The sequence below is a fragment of the Callithrix jacchus genome, chromosome 16 (genome assembly GCF_049354715.1).
Source record: "Callithrix jacchus isolate 240 chromosome 16, calJac240_pri, whole genome shotgun sequence".
NCBI lineage: Eukaryota > Metazoa > Chordata > Mammalia > Primates > Cebidae > Callithrix > Callithrix jacchus.
This window is the reverse complement of record NC_133517.1, coordinates 20,079,309-20,091,733: the sequence shown is the minus strand read 5'-3', so window position 1 is coordinate 20,091,733 and position 12,425 is coordinate 20,079,309. Positions and strand designations below refer to the sequence as shown.

Genomic DNA, 12,425 nt, shown 5'->3' with positions numbered 1-12,425 from the left:
CCCTTGCTGATTGGGAAGCACTGTGCTCCTTTTTCGTTTTATTTTTTTTCTCTTTTACCTTCCTGGGCGTCATAATCTTCTATCCCTGTTGTTAATTTTGACCAACTTCCAGCACTTGCATAATAATGTTGAGGAAATTGAAGTCTTAGAGCTTAATGTTAACAAACTTTCCCAAGTTGTTAAGAGATTTCTACAGATGTTTATGTGTGAAGAAGGTGACAACACTACACACACATTTATGGGGTATGACTGCTATGATCACTGACAGCTTTGTTTTGAACCTTCACCTCTCCCATCTTTATTTATCACTGTATTTTCTCACTTCCTTTCAGCATTTCCTGCTCATTCATATGCTCATGGATTTGGCAGAATATAGTGGTCTGTAGCATGCTGTGGTCATCACCACTTTGGGCATCACTTCTACACCGTTGTCCTAGGCAACATCTTTCCTTTCCTGTGCCTTCAACAAGGCTGGTGTGACAACCTGGTAGGACTGTGCTGGCCTTTAAAAAATGTTTAAAGGAGTTTAAATTATTTAGTTTGAAGGTTATTATTTACCTTCATTAAAGACTTCAAGTCAATAAGAATTATTTTTTGGAAGATAGTATGCTATCCTCCAGAGAAGAGAGAACAAAAACAATTTTGTCAAAATGTTAGCATCATTTTACCTTAGTCCTACTTCAAAGTATTTGGTTTGGATGATTGCAGATTGTTCTTTGGCACCAAACACATCCCTAAATATCAGCAATGTGACCCAAAACTGTGCTATCCAATACAGTAGTCATTAGTCATGTTTTAATTCTAATTTAAATGAACTGAAATAAAATAAATTGTATTGCTTAATTAAACTAGTCATATGTCAACAGATCAATGTCCTCACGTTGCCAGTGTCTACCCTTTTGGAGAGTGCAGACAGAACATTTCCACTGCTGTAGAAACTGCTTTGGGTAACATTGTTCTAGGGCCTTCTAGCCTTAGCCCTATCCTACAGGATTCCAGGATAGCATGCAGAGCCCCTAAGGCTACTTTAAAGAGTTGTATACTAGCCTCAAATTGTTCACTTGACTTTTTTTTGTTTATTTCTTTCTCCTTTTTTTCTTTTTTTAAATTTGTATTCTTTAGAAGTCAGAAGTCTCCAAAGGCATTTTGTTGAAATCATAGGTAGTGGAGTAGAAAATGATATACTTATTCAGTAAATATTTTTGGAGTCTATAGCTGAGGCCATACAATGTGCTAGGTATTGCAGATGACGTAGCTAGGGAGAAAGATATAATCTCTGCCTGCATGGTGGTAACATTGCAATAAGGGGCGCATACAAAAACAAAATGGGTATATCTCTAAGATGTGTATAGAATCCCAGATTCCCCCCGCTTTTTAATGGAGAATGAAAGAGAAGTCCAGAAGTGCTGAAGGTGAAACAAACCATTTGAATTAGGCCACCAATTGTCTGACGATACATTTAGATTCAGAGGTATCTAATATTTTTATATCAAACTGCAGAGTATCTTTACAACCTAAATACATTGTAGCTTCTGGTACAAAAAAGAAAAACAATAGGAAGGAGCAGATGAAGCTGACGGTGGATAAGGTAAGAGAGCAAGGGAAATTTCTGTTTTAGAGTAGACCTTTGGAATGGATCTTACAAGAGGCTTTCAGAATTCTTCCTGTCACAGGAAAGTGTGAACCGTGTGTTCATTCATTTACTTGGTCATTTTTTTCTATTCAGCATTTTCTGTGTTTGGTAATGTGCCCTAAGAATAAAAGAACTTCAGGATCGATTTAATTTTAATCTGTAGTCATGAGACAGCTGAAATATGCTAGAATTGGATCCAAAAGTTAAATGTCCCACTCACATACTTAAAGAGGTGGGTGATTCCTGTTCCAATATATTTTTATGTTGTTCTTAAGCTTGGAAGAGGCCAGGTGCAGAGGCTCATGCCTGAAATCCCAGCACTTTCAGAGACCGAGACAGGCAGATCACTTGAGGTCAGGGGTTTGAGACCACCATGGCCAAAATAGTGAAACCCTGTCAAAAATTAGCCAGGTCTGTGGTGCATTCCTGTAATCCCAGCTACTCAGGAGGCTGAGACAAGAGAATGTCTTGAATCTGGGAGGGGGAGGTTGCAGTGAGCCGATATCTTGCCACTGCATTCCAGTCTGGGCAACAGAGTGAGTGAGACTGCATCTCAAAAAAAAAAAAAAAAAAAAAATTTGGAAGAAGGCATGTGTGCCCCAAAATGAATATGAATTTGTTTTCATCCTGTATTTGTCTGTTGCAAGTAAGTTTGATTAAACATGGACACTTGCTTGACCCACAGGTGGGGGTTGGGGATTGATTTGGGAGAGCATATTGAATATATTCAAGGCTTTGTCTAAATGAACATTTAGATTGTTCGTGATGGGGTTCAGAATATGCTACCCCAAAATATGGCAGTTTGGTATATTGAATGTTTTTAAATGAAAGAATTTGAGAAAGAGGGTAGAAACAGAAAGTTCACTCTAACATTCACCCACCCTTCTACCGTGAAGCAGGTTAGAAGAAACTCATGTGAGAAGGGCTCTCTGTTTTCTAGAGAAAAGAAGCATCTTTGTGTCCAAAGATGAACAAACACAGAGAAGAAACTGAACAAGCTTTCTAAGTTTCTCCCCATCCATTAGATCATACCGTTTGCCCTGTCATGTTTCTCTATAATTGCCTACTCTTCATCAAACCTACTATAAAATACTCAGATTTATCCATTTCGGGTGGTCTTCATTCCCTTATGAAGACTGCTATGTTCAGGTAAAATTCGTATTATATACATTTGCATGCTTTTATTTTGTTAATCTTTGGTTATTGAGGGGGGGGGCCTCAGTCATGAATCTTAAAATAGGTAAAGGAAAAGATATTTTTTATCCCCTACATTAGATTGCTACATTATTTTCCTGATAACTGAGAGATAAATTGATTATTTGTAGTTTGATAAAGTCTGGTGTTAATGGTACTTCTTTTTAGACAATTCCTCCACCAACTTCTAAATAATTTCTTGAGTAATGATGTTTCTATTCTTCTTGCTAAAATATAGCTCATTCTGCTTATCATATGCTTTGCTGATTTTGTTTCTAATCCCATCACATTGTGTGGCATCCTTAACAAAATCAATCTATTTCACTTATTTTTGTGACTGCTACATAAACGCAGGGATCACACTTGAGGTAACAAAGCTCTGAGCCTTATTTCAATACTGTTTAGTGGGTTACCTGTGTAGTCAGTTGAATGTCCAACCCATATGTCTTATGAGAGAAGGAATCATATTTGTTTGGTCCAGAGATGAGATGGTTCCCATCATCAAGCATATGACTCAAACGTAATTTGCCACTACTACATATGTAAACACACACACACACACACACACACACACACACACACAGTCGGAAGATTGAAAATGGATAAGTTAATCAGCATGTAATCTTGATCTTTTCTCCTACAAATAGCTTACTGGAATTTAAGTAGACGTAATTAGAAGAGTACTGTAGTGTTTACTGAATATTGTATAGACTCCATTCTTCCTTGGTGTATTCTCAAAGAGGTTCTCTGTAGTTATTTTGTCTTCTGTCAAAATATAGGGACAGTGCTGGTGCCAGATTCTGGACACTGAAATGGACTAATGGTTTGAGTTACAGCTTGGGGCTCTTTTAGGTGGGTATTCAACTGGGGATATAATTCTTGCTGGAAGAGCAGATTTTCTGAGTTTGAATCCTGGCTCCACTGCTTTCTAGATTTTTTTGGACTTCAGCAAAGTTACTTAACTTCTCTGTGCTTCAGTTTATATTTGCAGAATAAAGATGATCATCATACCTATCTTACATACATTGTAAAATACTTTAATTATTCCTGGCACACTGAGTGCTCATTTAATTTTAGTAGTTGTTATTATTCTTTCCTTTTCCTAAGATTTTTAGCTCATTGCCAAATATAATATTTACTTAATATTGAAATGAACAAATGAATTAGTAAGTACCTCATTCTGCTTAGAAAAGGTATCTGTGAAATTTTTTTTAAAAACTGCTGATAATAGAAGTATATGGAGAAATGATGTTTGTCAATCCAGCTTTCAATACCCTTTACTCAATGGAAGAAGGAGATGAGAGCAACATGAGTAGCCTTTTGCTTCATAAAATTGGTTACGTTACTGCAATTCATTAATTGTTTCCATGCTGCCACATTTATCTATTATTAAATTGTAGAAAATATATTATTTTTACACTTATTGAATGAAGAAAGTGGGAATTTGCCTGCGAGGGGTAGATAGGAGTGGATGCAAATGTTTATTTTATTAAAATAATTAAAACATGTAGAAAAAAATACTAATAATATTAAAGATAATAGCAATAAACATTTATTGAGTGCTGTGCACTAAATTCACATATATATTATCTCATTTAATCTTTATAAGACCTCTATGATGTAGGAGCTAATATTACCACATTATGATGAAACTAATATTTGAGAAAGTTAAGTACCTCAGTCAGTGTCACACATTAAAAGAGGTGTTTGGACCCTGGTAACCTGATTTCATAATATGAAAGTGTAAAATACTGTCATAGTTCGGAGAAAAAAAAAAAGATCAATTAGTAGTGTAGTGTTAAACCAGCTCTCTTGCAGTAGAGAAAAAAGCAAAAGTTCTGAATTGTTACATATGCCGATTTCCAAGTTGGAAATGCTTCCGCCGTGGACTTTGAGATGCCAGTGTGACATCTACTGGCTCCCAGAATTCCTGAACCTTAACAATCAGCTCTGGCCGCTTCAACACAGTACTGATGGAGAGTACCAGCCCATCAATGTGGCTTAGGGGCTTGCCAACGATGTTCAGCAGTGGCAGTAGTATGAATCAGCAAGTTATCATGATGCACAACAGGGACAACATTTCACTGCAGGCACATGAGAGGAAAGAAAAAAAACCTGGACAGTGCAAAAGAATGATTGTGGTTGGGGCGGGAAAAAAATTGAATTTAAGCTCATTTGGCAGAGAAGACCAGGAGCCAGATGCTGAAAATGATTTGAACTTGGTCTAGGAATTTATGGTATTTAAAAACAAACCAAAAACCTTTCTTATTAAGATAGGAATTTGGTGGCAGAAACACTGGTTATTTACCTTAACTGAGAGAGAAAATAGACAAAACTATAGCTACATTTTCTGTTTCTGTGAATTTATAGGAATTTTTCCACAGAAACATGTCTGAGCTTTGCTGGAAGGTGAATTCGACTTTGAAAATAAAAAGAGAAATTCACTGCTCATTTAGCTGCCTTAAATCATTTCTAGGTTAAGATATTATATATGTATATGCATGCATAAAACATACACGTGTATGTAGAGAGACATATATATGCAATACATGTACATACATAATTAATTCATCTATGAGGTATTAGGTGAAGCATCATTTGGTACATTGAAGTATCCAACTTTACATTTCCAAATCTCCACTAGCCCAGTCTTTCTAATGTTCACCTTCTGGAACCATGCAGGTTGCAAAGTGAATGAAAATTACCTGTCTATGGGTGTTCATCAGACACTGAAGAATACAGTTGGGTTGCAGCAGCTGTTATTTTCTGGCAGAAACCAAATCATTTGGAATGCTGCAGAATGAGAAGCTTCCTGTCAACTGGTGGCACTTACCGCAAGGGAGCAGAGGCCTTTTTATGCCTGCTCTTAATCTGCAAGTCTAGGAATTCATTCATTTTTCTTACTCAGCAATGTCTACTTTCCTCATTAACAAGAAAAATCTATGAACAGATTGACTGTGTTGTTCCTGCAGTGTCTGGAGAGACACGTGTTTGCATATAAGGGTGAGATGGGTGGAATTGGCTCCTTTTTAAGATTTTCCTGTAGTCTTCTGTTTAACCTGAAATAAGAACTTGGTAGTAGGAATGTACAGAAAAGATTATTAGTCTATGCTAGAAGGACAAGATTCTATTATTTCAGAGTAAATTAAAGGTAGCCAGAAATGCTGCCAGACTCTGGCATGATGAAAGGTAGGTGAAAGTTAAGGGAAAGACACAATAGTTTCAATTACTTTGGATCTCATAATGTCAAAGTTGTAAGACTCTTTGTTGCTTAACAAGTAGAATTGGTTTTAAGCCCTTTATACTCAAGTTCTTCTTGATGAAACAGAAATATGAAAAATTGCTTCTTCATGGGACACAGAAGGCTTTGTAAGATACAGTGTAGTTTTCTGTAGTTTTACATGAGGTTCTGCTTTCTACTCTTACACAATACCTGTGCTCCACCTTCATACCTTCACCTATGTTAGGACTTCTGAGAAGCTGAAGTACCAAATACAAGAAAGTCTGAAGAATAATATCACTTGGGTTCACATGGGTCAGTTGTCTTTGAATTGCTTTGTATATCTATCTATCTATCTATCTATCTATCTATCTATCATCTATCTATCTATCTATATCTATCTGAATGTCTTTTTTCTTTAATTGGGTGATAGTTGAATTATAATCTTAGTTTAGTCATTAGAGTTCATGAGCTTCCAAAAAAATCAGCATCTCATACTGTCTTTTCAAGAATGTTTGTGAATTGGCTTCTGAATTTATTCTGTTAACTTTATTACATAAACCAGGGAGCTCATACTCTCATATGCCTATTGGATAACCTGAAGGATGCTTGTATTTGATCAAAGTATTGCTGTGTGTTCATTTATTTTTATTTATTCACTCTCTTTGCAGTGACCAAAATGGAGGAAGCAGCAAGATAACTGCCCTGTTTAGAGACTAGAATTTCGTGGTCTAAAACCAGTTATTTCCCAAGAAAATCTATACAATTCTACTCAGTTACTTTTTACTGAGCACCTATACAGTAATAAACCCAATGATAGATACCATCAAATCCCTGAAGTCTAGGGAGTATAACTTTATTAGTCTGTTTGTGCTGTCCTAACAAAATACCTGAAATGGAATAGCTTTAAAGCAACATTAATTTATTTCCCAACATTCTGCAAAGTCCAAGACCAAGGTGCTGGCAGATTCATCCCTTATGAGGACCCAGGTTCTACTTCCAAGGTGGTAGCTGGAGTATTGTCTTCTCACATGGTGGCAGATGGGCAAAAAGGGGACAAATACCATGTTCTGTCATGGCAGAAGTTATGGAAGGAGCCAAACTCACCTCTTAAGTCCTTTTATAAATTACCAATTGTAATCTATGAGAGCCCTTATGGCCTAATAATTTCCTAAACGTTCCATCTCTTAATACTCTTGCACTGGGGACTGGGTTTAAGTATGAATATTAGAGAGGACACAAACATTCAAACTATAGCATTGACAAACTATTTTTCTTTTAATCAGATAATATGCCTTGTTACTACTTAAAAGTATAAATGGACTTCAAAGGAAATTTATCCTCCTTTTACAAAATGGTATAATTTCTCTAGCTACATAAAACACTTCAAACCTCTCTTCATCTGGTTTATCAATGGATTCTTTAACAAATATCGTGTTAGCTACTATTAATAATTTGCAATTTTTAAAACAGTATTTGAGGATAACTTTTTCTGCATTTTCTATTTTGTTTATTAAAATGACTAATGACTTGCAAGAAAATTTAAAGATTCAATGGCCTCATGTACTGTGATATGTAAAAAGAAACAAACAAAAAATGAAAAAATGGATCCAATGTCTCCATACTGTATAAATAAAAACATTGCTGAAAATTTTTATTTGAATTAAGGTATATTACAGGAGGGTTTTTTTTTTTGGATTCAATTACAAAGCTTTATAGTTTGGATAAAGATCTTAACATTTTCCATTTTTCCACATAAATAATAAAGAATTCTATGGACAGACATTACTAATGTATAAAATGCTGTTGCAAATTTAAAAGAATTGGAGAATTAAATTTTAATATAGTCACATAAGGAGCTATTTGAACCTTCTCACTAAAGTTATTTCTTGTCATAACATGAAAGCTAGAGAAGAAAAATGTGTTCACTTGAGTTGATATTCAGATAAACTCAAAAGATTGCATCCTTTGACTGAAATTAAACAAAAGTGAGAAAGGGGCTCAAGATAGTCTCATTTTGTCCAATCAAAAGTCCTCAACAAAGCAGTATGAAGTCTAAAAATAATGGGCCAGGTTTGCGTCCTATGGGATTGAGTGTACATATATATGATTTAGGACATAAATATTATCCTTTTTAAATAAGGCAGCTCTATGAAAAATTCAGATATTGTTGAAAATTTCACCAACTTTTTTTGTTGTTAACTGGCAATGTGTGAGGCTTTAAGTTTAGTTTGAAGTTTGGTTAATATGAAAAATTATCCATGTACTAAAACTTAATTTTGGTGGGTAAAACACCCCATATCACTTACTGTGTTCATAGTTTTAGGTTTTCAGTTTTCCAGAGTATTTTCAAAAGATAAATAGGATTTCATTAACAAAGACTTTAAATTCCAAATTTTGTAGTTTGGAGTGACAATTTATATACATTTAGACATTATTTTTAACATGCATTGCTGTTCTGAGTCACTCAACAGAAAAGTTTATTTTCTATAGAAAATTACATTTTCTTATATTTATATTGGGCTTTCCACATTTGCAAAATGCCTTCACAGCAATATTTTGACCAATGCCTGTTGCACTTGAATGAAAATATGAATGAATTTATTGTCTCATGTTACTCTGACAACTGGCCTTTGAAATCCAGTTTTATTACTCCTGTATTTCAAAAGAAGAAAGTGAAACTCCAGGGCCACAGGCCTTCCACTGGTTCCCTTGCAAGAACTGAAACTAAAAACTAGGATAATCTTATTCTCATCCCTGTTCTATTTGCTCACATTTTTAATTAATTAAATTGCAACACCATTGTTCTTGTTGTTTTCTATTCCAGACACTACTGTATCATGGATCTCACTGTCAAACATGTTTCAAACTTTTAGAAATGCCCATTTAACTAAAATTTTAGTAAACAAAACTTTTGCTAATTCAGCAAACATGTATTGGGTGTCCGCTATGTGCAAGGTATTGAACAAAATGGGCACAGATCTGCCCTCTTGAGGGTTATACAGGAGAGGGCCAGAGAGTCAAACATTGTAAGCAAATCATTATATTAGCAGGTACTCAATAATGTTCAGGAATAGGCAGCAAGGATGTAGAAAGGTTAGATTGCAAACTTAAAGAAGTAGCCAAAGAAGGTTTCTCTTACAACATGTTTTCTGAATAGAGATTTGAAAACAGTGAGGGAGCAGGCCAAGTTGATGTGTGGGGAACAGGTGTTCTAGAGAGAGAGAAGACATGTGAAGCTTTGGTGCAGGGTGCCCTGACCGGTAGGAGAAGCTGGAAGAGATTAAGATAACTGAAGCAGAAGTGGGGATTGTAGGTGATGAGGTCAGAGGAGAAGGCTTGGGGGAGGACAGTGCAGGGTGGTGGAGGTGACTTGAAGGCCAAAAAAACTGTCACTTTTACTTGTAGTGAGATAAATTGTGTTGAGCATTATTTCTGTTTCAACAGGACTGGTTCACTGTTGTGTTGAGAACAGATTCTGGATGCCATGGTGGAAGCAGGAAGACCAATTTCAAAGATATTGGAATAATTCAGGTGAGAAATGATGATAGTATGGATAAGGATGATAGAAGTAACAATGGTAAGAAGTCAATATATTTTTAGTGTCTCCCTTATGAGATTTGCTCTTGAAATAGATGTGGGGTGTAGGAGAAAACAACAAACCAAAGATAAAGTATTTGGCCTTAGCAACTAATGTTATTGGAGTATCATCAATTGTTATAGAAAAGACTGTGGGAAAAGCAGGTTTGGTAATGAAGGGAGTTTACTTTTACCATGTTTGGTTTAAGAAACCAGTTAGCCATCAAAAGGAAATACATAAATTGTTCGGATGTAACAGTCTGGAGTTTAGGGGACTCTGGATTAGATATATAAATTTGGCAGTTCTCAGGATATACAAACGGTATGTAGTCTGGACATTGGATAGGATTACCTATGGTGTGAGTTTATATAAGGAAGAAGAGACATCCATGAATAGTATTAAACAGGTTTGTTCAGTTGTTTCAAAGAGGGAAGAAATATATTTACTTGCTGATGGGAATAAACCAGTACAGAGGGAATGGTTGTTAACATTTGAGAGAGAGGAAGAATTTCTGGAACAATGTCTTGAATAGGCAAAAGAAATAGGATTTAGTGCAAAGTGAGGTGGGTTGTTTGCAGGTAAAGACAGTTTACAGTAACAAGAAAGGAGAAAGAATTACAGGTGGACAAAGTCATGAGAATTCGGAATGCTTGTATTTTCCTGGTGAAATAGGAGGTAAGGACATGCTGAACATGAAAAGGGGTGGAGAGGAAAGTTGCTGAAGATTTCAGAGGAAAATGTAGAAAATCATTATATGGAGTGAATGCACTTGAGAAAGTCAGTGTGATTATTGGCCAAAAGTAAGAACCTATTTAGATTCTCATAGGCATTAATTTAAAATTATGCTAGTTAGCAGAAATTTTGTGTTTTTTTTCTTTCTTGTGTGGATGTAGACATGTAGGAGTAGAAAATTGTGTTTAAACCGGGACTGATATGGGACAAAATGAAAGTTTGTGTGTCGATGCTGCCTCTGGCAATTCTTGTCCAAAATGGGGAAAGTGAGAACTAGAAATAAAATTATAAGCCTCCCAACTTGCTATCCAAATGTCACAAAGAAAAAAAAAAAAGAAAGTCCCAACTGACTGAACAGATCATCTCCTGGCCAAGGAGACCCCAGAGTAACCCTGAAAACTAAGTTCTCAACCACAACAGAATGAGGGATCAGACAAACCTCATTATACCTCTTCCCTTGCGAACCACAACTAGGCTTTCTTCCGTAAGAGGCTACCAGGAACCAGCTTTTTCAAAAGACTCCACTACTGGCATCAACAGACCACCTGATGCTGCCCATTCTTTTTTTTGCCTGATAAGAGACCACCAACCATGGAGTGGTTCCGGTCAGATTACAGAGGATGTACATGAAAGCTTTTGCATCCTTTGCTTGACCTTTTGATGTCAGAGGGCCAAAAACTCCATCCTAGATATATCATGCTAACTCTACCATTTTTTGATCATGGAGCCCATGGAGAGGCAAAAAGCTTAATTGTATACATGCACATCTGCTTTTCATAAATGTTAACAACTCTTCCTATAGGTTATTGAACATGTATATTTGCCCATGCTGCTAAGCATAAACTTCTATTCCCTTTGCCCCTCCTGCAGGGCCTGCTTTGGCTTCCAGCCAGAAACTGTGCTTCCCATCCTGTCAGAATTGTCACCCTGCAGGCTGCAACCCTTTATTAGAAATGAAGCTCTCCTTTCCAAATTTAAAAATAAAAATAAACCAGGTCTGGGACTTTCTCAAGCTAGTGTAATGATGTAAGGGAGGTGCAAGGGAGTAAAGTATATGGAAGGAATAATTTAAAAGTTTAACCATAGAGTGCAAGTGTACTAAAGAAGAAGATGAAGCCATGACAGAAGGGAAGAGTTCGGTATAGGTGTTCTGATTTATGAGATGGAAGTACCTGTGGGACTGAAGGATTGTTGGAGCCAGTGACCTAAAGAGAATGGACTGAGAATATAGGAAGCAGTGGTCATAAAACAGAAAACTTGGAATAGAGGTTATGGAAAGGTTGAAATTATTGAAAAAATAATTATAAAGTTTAGTGAATGACCAAGAAGTGAGTGACTGAAGTAAGGTAGAGAACAAGGTCATCGGAAGAGAGGAGTTCAAGGAACCAAGAGGCCAGAATATTGGAGGGATCATCTTCATATATACTGAAGTTACTAAGAAGCAAGATGGAAATAGCGCCGAAGAGAAGGACCTGATCCAACAGGTGAGATCTTTAGACAAAAGAGGGAGAGTTGGTAGTTGATTGGTATAGTTTGATGACATGAAATTCAAAGCTGATTTTTTCTTTTTTTTTTTTTGCCAATCAGTTTGAGCTTATGAGGTTGCTCAGGTTAGCCTTGAACTGATGACCTCGCCTTCATGAGCACCATGACCTCCAGCGGGAGCCACTTTGGACCCCAATCAAAGCTGATTATTTTGGGAGAGGAAGAATGGTCAGAGTGCATCAAAAAGGAGCAAGGGTACCCAGACAACCTTAAGTTCAGTATCATGATTGACATAGGAGGCAAAATTGCTGCTATTAGGAGCTGGGAGGTAAAAGGAAACTTAAAAAAGAGAAAGAAGCCATGGGGGATTTACTATGGATGAATATGAGCAAGAAGAGGCACAGTGGAAGAGTAGTTGAAAAAAGCAGGATGAAACCTGAAGAATGGATTACAAAGCCTTGCGAAAGCAGAGTTTAGGAGATCCTTATGGTTCAGGTGGTTTAGGATAATTTTCAAAAGAATATTCAGATTGTACAGTGTTTATGATAAAATTTTCTTGTTACATTCCTGTGTTTAGAGTA

The 12,425-nt window shown here is 36.3% G+C and overlaps 1 protein-coding gene across 1 annotated transcript in view; it reads left to right on the top strand.

Moving 5' to 3' along the window:
* Positions 1–12,425, top strand: part of LOC144579679 (uncharacterized) — a 498,570-nt gene that overhangs the window by 200,941 nt on the left and 285,204 nt on the right. Inside the window, exon 6 of the mRNA XM_078352469.1 lies at positions 9,495–9,581. The gene's annotated coding sequence lies outside the window, so the exon portion shown is untranslated. The remainder of the gene's footprint in view (positions 1–9,494; positions 9,582–12,425) is intronic.